We start from the raw sequence: 5,167 nt of genomic DNA, 5'->3' as shown, positions 1-5,167 counted from the left end.
TGTTGATGTGCTCATTTTATAAGGTGATGAATTTTGTATTCTAATGTTCATGTAATATAAGACAAATTTAATGATCCACATGACGACTAAATATAACATGCCATTTAAAAATTGCCTATCACTACTTTTTTCATCGAAATGCTTCTCATCTGCATTTTATTCTTTTCTTTCAATATAAATGGATTTATTGCAAATATTTTATAATTCAGTACACTCTTGATATCACAAAAAGTCTTGTGTCAACAAAAATATTTTTCTCCTTGGCATTACATATCCACCTAATGTTATTCCTATGTCGAAAGGGTTTCTTCTTATAACCTTGTTATGTCGAATTTTTTTCGAAATAGAGGACTTTTTTGCAGAAAAATCACAGTGAAGTTTATTGCAAGCCTATTGTTTTTCTAATTAGCTCGTAATTAATTTTGTTTTACTTTTAAAAATAAAATTATAATTGTTGTATTTAGACTTATAGTGAACTATCATTACAAGCATATTTATTAGTAGTTATTCTTATATTTTATGACTCTAATTTTTAGAGTAATATTTTAGAATATATTTTCAACTTTTTAGAACATATTTAGCTTTGAACTCTTGCTATCTTGAAAACTCACTATCTCATATATTTTTTAGGGTCCCTTCAACTTTGAGATAACAAGAGTATACAGTACTGAGAAAATTATTATTTTATGTTTCTTTTTTTTTTAATTTTAAAAATGAGCAATTTTGCCATATTATGTAAAATTTTAAAAAAGAAATGCCTTACGTTATTAGTATCTACAGTTTGTTGTTTAAAATGTTTTGTTTTTTTTTTTGAAAAATGACCACATGTTTTAAAAAATGACCACCGTCTAGAATGTAATGACTGGCCTATAGCAAAATTTCCTAATTTTTCCTTATACTACGCAAGAGTCAAATTTCAGAAAGTAACTTAATTGATTGTAAAGTACATTGATTTTCTGAAATTTGTTGAATTCTGAAATCTGTTTTTTTAATTACTCTTTTGGTTGGCTGGGTGCTAGCAAAAAGTGGCAAACAATTAAAAAATAATTGTAACACATAAATTTATACATATATATGTTACTGTTAAAATAATAAACCCGGTTAAAATAATAACCTATCAAGTTTGGTCAAAGTGATTAAATGGTTTATGAAGCATTGGGACATTGGTGTGCCTTTTTGTTTTTGTGTTACAGTTAAGGTGATAAATCCGGTTATTGTTAATACTAACCGGTCAAATTTAATAATAACCGCTTCTTTTGGTCTAAGTGAGAACTAAAAAAGGAAGATTTCCTTTTCTTGATCTATGGCAGAATAATTTCGAATTCTTGGCAACTTCTGGGTAGCAGCCCGCGAGAAACAAAAAAAATATCACAGAAGGGGTTTAACTCATAGCCACCTCCGAGCAAACACCTACTTGTTTTTTTTTTTTCTTAATTTTTCCAGTTTATAATCAATTTGACGCCATGGCGATTGTAGTTGGCTTGGCGAATCACAATATGGAAATATCCCCAATGAAATCACGAAAGAATAGCCTTGACCAAAATCTATTGGTTATTAATAATAACCGGTTAATGTGATACATGTTCTTTATTCGAGAATGCCTAGGGTTTTTAAAAATTTCTTAAAGGTGCTTATTTTCGTTTTTTTTAAAGCCCTTAAAGGTGCTCTTTTCCATGGATGTTTTTAAAGAGTGCTCAATTTTCCCTTTTCCGAAAAGTGATATTTTTCTTTACCATTTTGATATTCGCCACAAGTTATGTTAAAAGACATTGTTCTATTCAACGATTTCACAATTCATTCAACCCCAATCTATTTCGGCTTACAGCCAGTCTGTAGTGTATGAAAGCACCATTTGTTTTACATGTTTGATGAAATACTTGTGGGTTCGCACTTGAGTATACTGAGCTGAATTCAGTGGTAAGAATTTTTTGACTCTTATGTGCAACCCTGCTGCATTTTGCAAGTGATTCTCAATTTCGGACTTCATTTTCCGCCCTCTGTAATAGAATCGAAAAATCTCTCGAATTTTTGCTGATTACGGGGACCAACTAAACATTGTCAATTTTTTTTTCCTTATTAGTGATAGAAAATTTCATTTCTCTTGTTAATTTCATTATTTGTAATGCTCCATCGTCTTCGTCACTGTAAATAAAACGATGAATTGTCAAAAACTTGCCAACCCTCTCTAATTATGATTTTTTTCAAAGTGCTTACAAATATTTTTGGGTGCTTAAAAGGTGCTTATTTTTTGTTGAAAAATTTGGCTAAGCACCCTGTATTCAGTTTAACTGGCTTATTTGGTTATTATTAGTATTGACGATTTTATTAATGATAACCTACTATTCACATTGACCGTAACATATATTTATGTAAACGTATTTTTATAATATTTTTGTAACATTGATACCACATATTCACTGCAACTCTTTAAATATGCCAAAAATCATTGAGAGAACAAAAAATATGTTATGATGGGACACATGATTCTCCACTAAGGAAGGAATTATGCTGCAGCTTATTTAAGTTGGTTAATAACTTTGTGCGTTATTAATAGCTAAAGAAACAAATATAAGTAATTCTGGTTATGAATAATCCTTGCTATTCCTCGGTTCGGGTGTTTGATCAGTCCTTATTAAAAGCCACGATAGCTTAAATATAACTCTTCCTGCTTTGAAACGTTTTGTTTTGATGAATGGAATAATTGCTCATTTTTCTTCTGTTTTGTGTTGCATGAAATTTTTTTGCAGATCGTAGGTACTTTTGCACTGCTGATTTCATTTACTCTCTACACAAGTTTTTTTAACAACATTTTTTTTTTTTTTTACCAAAATGTACTAGTTAAAAAACATTATATGTAATACGAAGTCGCATAAATGTTGTGACCAACTTCTAGGGGAGTTAAGGAGCATCATCAGGATTAAAATTGCATTGGAACTCATTCCGGGAAATGTCATCTTACAATCTATAGTCATGGAAATTATTTTATACGAAGTTATAGGAATGTATCTGTATTCTTATAACTTACTTTTCAAACAGTTTCTTTTTTTTTTTGTACGACTCGGAAAAGGCCCCCGACCGCGTATGAAGCTATTTTTTTAAACTGGTTCCTATGCAGATTTAATCTTGATGCTGTACCCTAACTCTCCTGGAAGTTTATCACAACATTTACTCGGCTATATACAACATTTTTTAATTTTGTCAAGAAATGTCATATTAAAAAAATATTTGTGGCTTTAGGAGAAAAACTAGTCTGATTTAAAATCTTCACACTGAGCTAGGCAAATCAAGTGTTGCAAAAAAAAAAAAATATTCCTGTGTTATGATTGTGAATATTAATTGAGGGATTGAGGCACTTACTTTTTGTAAAGACGAGTCCAGAATTATTTAAATCCTGGATTCTGAAAACCCTTAGTTTACAAAAAAATCTAACGGAATCGATGAATTTTGTTCATACATGTATAATATTGTTTTGTTCATTGATGAACTTTTTTGTTTTGAGTAACAATCATTTTGTTTCAGTTACTTGTGGAAATAGCCCTAAAATGTAGTAAAAAATAGTTGACTGGATTTCCGCCGGCTGACCAAAAATTACTATTTTTTTATTATGGGGCTAGTATTTAACTTCATTAAATTTCTTTTCGTCAAATAAGTATGAAGACATTTCATTTTAAAGACTATTTTATAAATTTGAAGATATTTTATTGATTAATTGGAAGTCCAAAACTATAATAGTTAGGAATTATTAAAAGGTTTAAAAATATAAATTTTTAGTCATTGTAAGTAAAAGGAATTTTTCTCATATTAGCTTTTGTTAATTAACTTCTGCAGGTTTGACGAAATACAAAAGTGTACTTGAAGTTTCTTATGTAAACTTTTGTTATTGATTTGCTTCTCTTTCTGGGGGGCGGGGGGATCTTGAAATCGGATTGCTTTTCTAGTAGATTGTGTAACCAGACATACTACATTCGCAACGCTTTATTGGTTAAGGAGTCAAAATATTTTCTTAGAACCTTAACGCCATTCTAACATAGGGTGCGTAGAGTTTTTAAAAGCCCTTAAAGGTGCTTTTTCAATTGGGTGTTTTTAAAAAGTGCTTAATTTTCACCTTTTCAAAATGAGATTTTTCCTTTACCACGATGATTTTCGCTACGAATTATGCAAAAAGACACAGTTTACATTGTTCTATTCGACGTTTTCTCAATTCAAACCCAATCTACTTCTGCGTATTGTCAGTCAGTAGCGTATGAAAACGCCGTTCGTTTTACATGATTCAAAATTGTCACGATTTTTGGCAATTGTCAAAAACAATGTCGTATGTTTTTTTTTGTCATGACGGTTAAAACAAAATAAAACCGTTAAAGTGCTTAAAAATATTTTTTGAGTGCTTCTTGTTGAATAATTTGGTTACGCACCTTGTAACCTTAAATAAATATTACATATGGTAGGATATGTTTTTAGTCCCCCAGTATCAAATCTTTTCTTTCGAGTATCTGCAATTATATTTGATAGACTATGACCTTATTATATTCCTTTCATAATGCCTTTTGTCTAGTTTAGAATTAGATAAATGTCCGGTTATGTCGCTCTTGTACCCAGATTATGCGTAGCGTTTTTGATCTAGATTATGGGTAGAGGAATATACAGTCGGGACAATTTTTTGTTAGATTATGTGGCCGGACATAGTCTGTTGTCAACAACTCCAGGTTGATTTATTAATGGATTATCAAGGGGGTTACCCAAATTTTCAATCCCCCTTCTGCGTAAGCTATTGGGACCATCTTTTCAGATTGGTGGGTCACCTTTCAATGAAATGAACCTGATACGACTCCCAGCGATGGCTGGTCGATACGAAGCTCGCACCGACCTCAGTGCTATAGATGGATAAGAGCCCCCTTGCCGCCGGGCTAACCGTCGATCGTTTTGCTCTCCATGTAACACAATTGTAATTCCATCAAACAGTCCTCCACGAAGGCAAGTTTTTCCTAATACTTCATCCAGCAGGAGTTCCCTTGTCTTCCGGATTGGATTCAAAATTATTTGGCTACAGCGTAGAGCCTTAGAAGCCATAAACCCGGTCGGCTATTCAACGACAGTTATAAAATGAAATGAAATGTATCGATTAATAAGTTGAAATATAAAAATTAGTATAAGAAATGAAAGGAATAAC

This window comes from Parasteatoda tepidariorum, chromosome 6 (genome assembly GCF_043381705.1).
Source record: "Parasteatoda tepidariorum isolate YZ-2023 chromosome 6, CAS_Ptep_4.0, whole genome shotgun sequence".
Lineage (NCBI taxonomy): Eukaryota > Metazoa > Arthropoda > Arachnida > Araneae > Theridiidae > Parasteatoda > Parasteatoda tepidariorum.
The sequence above is the reverse complement of the archived record's forward strand: the minus strand, read 5'-3'. Positions refer to the sequence as shown.